The sequence below is a fragment of the Furipterus horrens genome, unplaced genomic scaffold (genome assembly GCF_987537825.1).
Source record: "Furipterus horrens unplaced genomic scaffold, mFurHor1.1.pri manual_scaffold_2, whole genome shotgun sequence".
NCBI lineage: Eukaryota > Metazoa > Chordata > Mammalia > Chiroptera > Furipteridae > Furipterus > Furipterus horrens.
Genome location: NW_028327172.1, coordinates 177566356 through 177576323, shown reverse-complemented (window position 1 = coordinate 177576323; position 9968 = coordinate 177566356). Strand labels below are relative to the sequence as shown.

The 9968-nt window shown below is 32.4% G+C and overlaps 1 non-coding gene across 1 annotated transcript; it reads left to right on the top strand.

Moving 5' to 3' along the window:
- Positions 1 to 1604: 1604 nt before the first annotated feature.
- Positions 1605 to 1707, top strand: LOC150020068 (U6 spliceosomal RNA). The gene has a single exon (XR_016509403.1). It is a non-coding gene; the product is annotated as a U6 spliceosomal RNA (small nuclear RNA).
- Positions 1708 to 9968: the final 8261 nt, after the last annotated feature.

Below are 9968 nucleotides of genomic sequence, written 5' to 3'. Positions count from 1 at the left end.
TCTTTCTTGAAATCTTAGTTATAGAGAGTAGTTCAGGTGGGCCACCCTGGGATCCAATAATGTTACATTGTTTGCTATAATATGTACTTTATCAAGGTTACCTTCCTGTCTTTTTGTGAAAGTTTTTATTCAATTTAATTTTGCATTTCAAGCTATTCTTCTTAATCCAAACAAAATGGTACTCCTTGGTATTGTATTGCTTATAATCTTATAAGTGACTCTGAGGAAAAGCAGTGTGACAGACTAATTATATTAAAGTGAAACATGATAGGTTACACTTGAATAAAATTATGAAACATTTCATGAAGTCTTTCACATATAATCAGAATATGGTATTAGTAGCTTTAAAACATGAAAACTTCAAAAATAATAAAGAAGAAATTATCATAAATATCTGGTGAAAAAATTCACTGCTAAATGAAGTGGAACTTTTGCTTATTGTGGAAAAGAGACCCACCATGAAAGTACAAATAATTAGTCATCCATGAGTTGGATATAATTTGCTAATGTCAGAGAGACATGACTAAATGCTGAAATATATAAGATGTTTAGAATTTAGGAACAGATATAGCAGTGACATGGTAGATAAAATTTAAATAATCAATAAAATTGCAACAAATATTACTAAAATAAACAGAGTATTTAAGGAGAAAATAGCACCAATGAGAGAAAAATTTTGGAAAGAATAAGGTTGCTTCAGGACTCTAATAAATGATAACCTTCTTCCTTCCAACTTCGGAATCAATTGAGAGATAGGCAAAGGGTCCAGTAGATTGTGGGAGACTGTTACATTGCAGCTCCTAGTGCACCTCAGTATTCATACCCATGTAAGATCTCCCATATTGACCTCAAATTTGGTAATGTGACTTACTTTGAACTTCTTGAATGCAGCTTACAGGAGTAACCTCAGCTAAACCATATGCTGCAGAAGTATCAAATCAAGTTCACTCTATCCACAGTATTAGAAGAAAAAAAATGTTAAGATGCTGAATGTTGGGGTTAGTTTGTTATATAGAAATAAATCATTGAAACACTAATGTAGATCAAACAACAGAGATGTTGGAGAAAATGGCTTAGGTTTATAGGTATACAGTAGTCCCTCTCTATATCGCAGTTCACTTATCATGGCCTCACTGTATTGTGGGATTTTTTAAAATATTATATTTAATTATTTGTCATGGATTTTTCTCTATACCACAGGATTTTGAGGTACTGTATAAATATGTTGTTAAAGTTATGTAGGTTTAAGAGTAAAATATGTTTAAGAACATAAGTAGTGTTTATAAAAGTGTGGAAAAGGTTAATAAGGGAGTGGGAAAGGTTAATAAGGGACTGGGGATGGTTTATAAGTGTGTGGGGAGGGTTTATAAAGCCTTAAAATATATATAAATACCAAAATAAATGTATGGTTCCTACTTTGTGGATTTTCACCTATCGCAAGGGAGTCTAGAATGTAATACACACGATAAGTGAGGGAATACTGTAGAGCCTAGTTAAACCCCAGAAATAAGACAGTCTTATACCCCTATTTATGCAAAATGCCTGACAACTGAAAGTTCTTCCCCACAGGTGTTGAATCTGTCTCATGTAAAATTTGTAGCATAGTGCTCACTTCAGCAACACATATACTAAAATTGGAACAATACAGAGAAGATTAGTATGGCCCCTGCGCAAGGATGACACACAAATGAAATGTGTGGCATATTAAGAACTGAATATACCCTTGCAGGCAGGCACATTCTAAAAAGAAAAAGAAATTTGGCCACGCAAACTCAATTTGTCTCTAACTTAATCAAATAAGTCATTCCTTTTTCCCAGGGAATGTAGGAAACAGAGAGTAAGGGAAGAAATAAAGACAAAGATGTTATCTTTATATGTTGTCCCTCTACTTAGAAACAAGACTAGGGACAGGATATTTCCACTCTTCATCCCCATCAACAGGGGCTACATCTTCTTCTGTATCCAGAACCCTATCAGAAAACCTCATCTTACAAACAAATTTCTGATGAAATTTTATGATCCCTAAGTCTCACGATGTGTCTTACATATGCTGTTACTTACTCCCTTAGAATTCAATTCAATGCTTAACATAGGATAGACATGTTGGATTGAATGAATGAATAAAAGAAAAGCACACAACATTTCTAGTATAAATATACTCATTCAATTCACTCAGAATTATGTTAGTACAAACAAAATTCTCAATTGTGAATTTAAATATATTTTAGCTTGTATAGATAAATTAACAACTAAAAATGCCTACTAAGTGTTTTTAATTTATGCTTAATCCTAGATAAGTTTATTTTAAAAATCACCACCAATCTCTGTGCTCTGTGATGGGCTGTGTGGAATTTAATTGGAATTAATTACTGTTATTATTTCCTGATGTTCCTTATCAGATATCTTATTTTTATGCCAATTAGATTATAATTATTAGGATAATGGCCTCTAAAAAAACTAATTATGCAATGAGACTAGATGGAATTTATCTCTAGTAATTGAGTTTCACAATTTAAGCTCAAAATAAGTGAATCAAAATGAAATGTGGAATCATTAATCCCCCAGGCATCAACAATAAGGTTGAATTTGCTCTTTTTCCCCGAATGAAGCTGATATTTTACGATGTCATATCAGTTGATATGTAGGCCCAGTTCAACATCAGTACAACTTTGTTCACCCACTTATAATTCAGCCTCTGGCCACACATTTCCACAAAACTTCTTCTATCAGAGTTATTAATTTGATCCAGAATAATGATGTAAATGTGTGGTAAGTTCTTAGTTATAAGATTTACTTGGAATTCATTTAGTACCTTTGAAAGAACTATAAAACATATTATTCATTTCCCTTTAAAGCCAGGTAGAGTGGACAGTCACCCAACTGGTATTAGAGTGTTATTCTGGGAAATGTCTCAATGCCTGCTCTTCAGAAACAATAACAAAAATATGAGTTGTAGAGATGCATTATCTAAATTCACTCTAAATACCTGATACAGCAACACTTCAAACTTTGTATCTTTGAAAAGGACCCGATATTAAGTTTTATAATAAGGAAGATAAGAGAACAGGAGGGCAAAGCAGAAATGGACAATACTGAAAAGGAACATTAATTTTATATACACATGGGCACACACATATGTTTCTTTGAAAAACAGATTTTGGTACCCACAGTTGTTCTAAAGGAACAGAATCTGCAGACTGTGTTTTCCACATTGGTTCAGGAGTGTATTATGGAATTGGCTCTCTACTCAGTTTTAAATACACTGATAATTATCTCTAGTAATATAGAGAGCTATGATAGTTCATGGTGTGATATGAAACAGAGATAAGCAACACATCTTTTTAACTCTGATGATAAAACAACATTGTCCCTGCAAATCTTGAGCTGGTAACATGCAATTACATACTTACTTAAGAAAGGTAAGTAAACAACAAACTTCAGTGCTACAGATTAAGTCATATGATGTCTAAGGTTTGTATTGATTCTGTTATTCTAAGATCCTGTAAATCAATAGCAAATAGCAAATAATTTCAGTATTCTAAGGGCTTACACACACACACACACACACACACACACCCCTGGTACACACCTGGTATATAATACTATACGGCTATATTTTAGTTAGACCTCTTTACATTTTTCCTATTCTCACCATCTATTTAATTATTAGGTATCCAATTATCCTATATATCCACTTATTGTAAATATATTATTCTACAATAAAAATATAATTATAGATATTAAATTGGAAAACAAATTCAATCCTCTTATCATTTGTAGGTAGATAAAAATTCTTATCAAAATAGGGCTAGTTTTTAAAAACAAAATGACTGATCTGATTTTAAAGTTTGTTTTAATTTCTCATTCAAAAATAAAATTATATAGCATTAAACTTCATGCAGGTTTAATAACTTTAATTATTTAAAGCATAATATCCCAAGAATATTCTCTAATGTTTGTTTTTCAGTATGAGTATCATTGTTAAGCTGAACTCCTCTATTTTGAAACAATATCTTATACATCTAACTTTAAATTTGAATAAATAATATCCTAAAATGTCTAAATTCTAAGAACCACCTTGTTTATTTGGAAGTTCTGAAGCATCAAATCATCTTACATATTCTTAATTTAGCTTAAAAATTCTGCTACTCAAATTAAATACTTATGACAATAATAATTAACCCTTAAGTACTCTCATAGACAAAAATCATACGTAGATTTATTTCCTTGTTGTCAACAAATACAGACAGAACTCCAAAAGTCAAACGATCATGTTGTATCTATATTTTTTCTTCTATTTCTGCCATAACTCTGTTTGCTAGTAGCAATTACTAGCAAATAAAAAAATAAAACAATTAAAATAATATTCCTCTTAAAACAGTTTCAGAAGATTGCTACAGGCCAAAGAGGCAATCTTTCAAACAAACCCACTTCCTCCACCCTCTCTTTCTCCTGCCCATCAGCCAATAATTGAACTTTAATGGATACATCATAAAACCAATAATGAACCTAATAAGATACATGGTTCAAATGTGAATTTTTTTCTTTCTGAAATGTGTTTGATATCCTAAATCTGCTTTAGAGAGAAGAATATAAGAAATAGAAACAAACAATTAAGGCAATGCTGATTAAAAATCATTAATTTTTCTTCCAAGTTATAATACCATATTTGCTCTGATTTATTCTTATTCACTTACCACAGAAAAACTGAATTTATAATGTTTACTTATGAGTATTTCTGCTTTGCCAGTAGTTGTTCTCACTTTCTGACATACTACCACATTTTCTAACTCCAGGAGGCACATTTTGTATTGTGGTATATGCCTTGTAGTGCATATTCTTCTTAAAAGGATAGATAATTAATTTTGATAGATAATAGTTTTATTCAAAGCAGCATGCTATCCTTACACTGACAGTACCTTATGTTCTCATTAGTCGAAAATCTCAAGTGACAACTATGTAAATGCATACAATTTTGGAAAACAATGCTCAAGGAACTTTTAGCAAAATGACAACTCAGGTGGTGTCTATATCCTATTATGTCAAATAGAAATACTAGATAAATTATAACAAAGAAAAAGCCTAATTTAAGGGAAATAGTTAGCCTCGAGGACCAAATTAGGAGACCAAATAAAACCATATTTTTAAGATCCCATGAGGGATTCAAAACAAGATCTCAGAATAGGGAGCTGGATTCCCAATATTCACTCTAAGAAATGAAATCTATAGTCAGCCCACATGCGGCACACGGTCGTAAATCAACATAGTGTTCCCCTAACACAGGGTCCAGAACAAAGAACACCTCTTCCCATCAGCATAAGCCAGTTGTAAGGAATCTTGAAGTTTAACTGTGATAAAAAGTGATTTTTAAGAAATCAAAGCCCTCATTATGCCTTATACATGGGCTTGTGTTTAAGTTTTCCTGGTATTCATTGCGATAATATTTCTAGTAAAGGAGAGTTAGAGAAAAATTAAAAGTTCATCTCTATGAGAATTGTTAAGTAACAATTGTTGCATATGTACTTTGGATTACTATATTAGCAAGTAAAACTAGTTGTGTAAGAATAGCATGGGTGAATATTAAAATACACTTAAGAATAAAATATACTTTAAGTAAAAAGGTCAAGAAACTAAGTGAGGTTTATAGAATGATACAATTTACAGAAATAGAAACTCGTGTATTCAAATGTCATATGAAGATTTTATAAGGATGAACTTATAGTAAAGTACTTGTACCAAATCTATTAACATGAGTATTTATGGTGGGGAAGAAATGTGAATTTGTATCTGTAATTTAAGGGTAAAAAAATACTACACATTGTTCTAAAATAAGTGAAGGGCCAATTTTGAGATTATGTTATGATAAATAGCAACAAATAATTCTATAAAACTACTGCCCATTAAATAATACAGCAAAACAAAACATGGACTTCTAAATAGTCTGTAGGGTAAAAACAAATATATATATGCATATTAATATGCATATATATATTACACACACAGGGTACAGCAAAAGTAGGTTTACATTTATGAGTATGGTAAAGTTTGTTCTTGTGTTAATATTATTTATTAATTATTATATTATTTTTTCCTGCAAACAACTATAAACCTTTTACCCCACTGTGTGTGTGTGAATGTCTGTGTATAAAGCGCTGTATATCAAACTTGTGGAATTCCACTTAAAAGCTAATAGAGCAAGAGTTCTATATAAAGCCAGTAGGACAGCATAAAGAAATCTGTTGACCTACCCCTCACCAGCAAAACTGGTGAACTTTATTTCAAATAATAAACATTTAAAGTCTCTGAAAATGGTCCTAAGAGCAAACAGCAAATAAGGATTGATTCAAGAAAACCTAATAAAATTATTAAATAAAATAGAGATCCAGTGGCCCTGAACCAAGACTTTCTCTCTCCCTCCACAGTTCAGCTCAGAGAAATGGAATGTCCACTCGGGTTGTTTGGTGTAGCCAAGGACATCAGGGCTCCACCTGGAGGTAGGGATGCCAGCTTCCTGGGAGGGTCGATAGGTCAGCATTTCTGATCTTGCTACCTGTTGATGAAACTAAGTTCCAAGTGACAATGACAAGAGATAAAAGCTCCCTTCTAGCCTGACCTCACTCATGGAGTGCAACACTGCTGAAAATGCTGAGTCCTTGATCATCTTTGCCCCTGCCCGTGGGTGAGAGTATTCCTCATGAGTAGACACAAGCCAAGAAAACCCTGAGATGCTGCCCCTCTCTGCCAAGTCCTCAGCTACTCAACCAGGAGTGTAATTCATGGAGAAGCTCACCATTGTCCTTGTTCCCTCAACATCAGAGTCATTGCTCAGAGAATTTGCCCTGGTGAGAAGGCCATAAAATACAGAGTTCCAAATCTTTCTCCTTACAGTCTGACTTCACTTCTAACCAAATATGGCATTTAAGACTAAGGGTACTATCAAAAACAGTGGAGGCTGTAGACAAATGCAAGTGAGAAGAAATTAGTAGATTCATTGGAGAAATAGAGACCAAATACTTTGTCAGAGAGAACTGGGAAAAAGAGAATTGTGAGAAAGTTGTCTGGGTCAGAAAAAATTTTAAATATTATCCCCCCAAATCTTCCCTTTAAAAGAGTCTGTGGGTTGTTTGTGGAACCATTTATGCCCCGGGATTTTCTTTTATTAACTTAAAAAAAATTTTAATTGTTTTTCAACTATAGTTGTCCCATTTTGCCCCAAGATACTTGTTGGAAACAATAAAGCAATTAACTAATAATTATTGAAGCTGGGTGTGCTCAGGGGAAAGAGAGTCAAAGTTAGCCCAGCTAGAATCTCTGTCATTCTAGAATATAATATATATTCTAGAATATATATTATATAATATATAATATAAATATATTATTTAAATGTTTGTATTTATTAATTTAAATATTAGACAATTATTCTGGAGGTTGTTTTCCTTGGCTCATCCATAAAGGATGGGATCAATTGTTTGTCCCCAGGGCAACCTCCAGATGTAGTGCCTCTTGACTTTAAGTGACAAGGAGTTTAGAATTCTGGCTCCATCATATATTAGCAAATAGACATGTTATTTAGGCCTTCTGAATTTAATTACCTTTTCTTTTTAAAAAATTGGCCATTTAACATGGTCTGAAAAGGAGTTTCTGATATTTTATTTTTTATTATAAAATTTTCAAATATTTTACATTTAAAAAAATGGTATACATAATAAACTCCTGTGTAATCATAACCCTCCTTCAATGCCTGTTACTTAAACCAATCTTACTTTTTTGTACTTTTATACATCAATCCCACCTCAGATCATTGCAAACTAAATTACAGGCATCCTGTTAATTAAACCATAAACATTTCAGTATGAATCTCTAAAATATGAGGTCTCCTTCTAAAACTATACCCACAATTCCATAACCCTCAAAAAATAAGAACTGTAATTTTATAATATCAGTTACACAATGTTCAAATAAATAAATAAATGTTATTTTCTGTTTCCCCTTAGTTTTGAAATATTACACAATGAAAATAAAAATAAACCATTGAGCAACATGCCTTAGTAAGTGAGGTATGATAACAATCATAGTGCCCAGGCTGGTGTGGCTCCGTTGGTTGGCGTGCTGTCCCATAGACCAAAGGGTTGTAGGTTCAATTCCAAGTCAAGGCATACGCCTAGGTTGCAGGTTTTATCCCCAGTCAGGGTGTGCAAGAGAAGGCAACCAACTGATATTTCTCTCTCACATCAATGTTTCTCTCTGTGTCTCTCACTCTTTCACTCTCTTTCCCTTCCTCTCTCTCTAAAACCAATGAAAAAAATCCTCACATGAGGATTAAAAAAAAAAAAAAGAACAACCATTGAAAAACATGTCTACTATTTTAAATAAAAACATAAAAACTATTAATGAATGAAAATCAGGACATAAGTACATATATGACAGTTATTAAAATCATGAACAAATTTACAAAACTAAATTAATTAAATGATTTCCATAGGAATTTGTAATGCAGGTGGTCAAGCACAGGGATTGTGACTGTTTATTTGGATAAGCTAAAAAATCCACAAGGAGGACTGGGTGGAATATACATTGCCTTTATTTTATAGCACAACATCACTGTAATCTTTATTTCAATACACCATTTTACTCGACTAGTATAAATACAATCACTGTTATCACATTTTCCTTCTATCCAAACCAAAACTGATGTCTAAGTTGACAACTCATGTAGACCCAGGTCATTTACACAAAATGTGATGTTAGTCATTGTGACGATATAGAATTCCTGCTAAAATAGGTAAATTTTATTTTATTTTGCAAGTACCAGGCATTCTTAAAAGGTAATTACATGGCCATTAAGATTTTTTCCTTACAAAAGAAAATGATGAGTAGCTTGACATCAGAGTTGCATACTTCAAACAGCTGCCTACTCTAGATATGTTAATGAATGTTAGGAGCAATTACACTTGAATTTGTAGTCTGTGGAAGGGAAGGTAACCCTAGGTAGGTAACCACTAGAAGAGGCAATATATAAAGAATTAACATTATATTGGTTGGCAAAAAAGTCCATCTAGTTTTTTCCATAAAATAAAAGACATGTTTTTCATTTTCGCCATTAAATTTATTGATTTGGATATTTTCTGTATGTTGGCTATCTCCCATGTGGAATAATGTTGATTGTTCTCGTTAATGTCTTGATTTGATCACAATCAACTTCAACTGGTCTGCCCAACCATGGAGCATTGTCCAGTGAGAAATCTCCAGCACAAAACCTCACAAACCAGTTTTGACATATTTTTATTAGTCACAGCACCTTCTCCGTACACTGCACAAATCCTTCTTTGCACTTCAGTTGTGTTTTTACCTTTCTTGAAATAATAAAGCATAATATGCTGAAAATGTGGAGTATTTTCTTCCATCTTCAATATTAAAATGGTTACAAAAAATTCACCAATTGTGATAAGCTGTTTTTTTAAATTTAATTCACACTGATATGATGGCCATCACAATACAATCTAATAAAATTGTTTTGAATAAAGTTAAAGACAACTAAGCATTACTAGAGCCATCTTACAGGAAAAAACAAATGAACTTTTTGGTCAACCCAACAAATATATGTGTGTGTGTACATACATATATAATTTACCTATTTGTGTGTATGTGTGTATACACAGTTTAAAGTAGCAAGAAATTATAGTAAAGCTTTGCTAGTGAATGCTTACCTGGCATTCACATTTTCTGTATTAATTATCATTTCTCCACTCATAAGGCTAATAGTTTTTCTCATATTCTGCTCATCAAGAGTTGAGGCAGTGCTAAATTAGCATTTATCATGAAATATTATTTCATGAAATTATTTTTTAAAGAATTATAATGAGTAAATTTAGCCTAAGCTGACTGAATAATTAAACCCATCCTCTGAAGAAATAGGAGTGCAAATGCACCTCAAAGATCAACTGTAATTTATTTGTGTAACCCAGGGC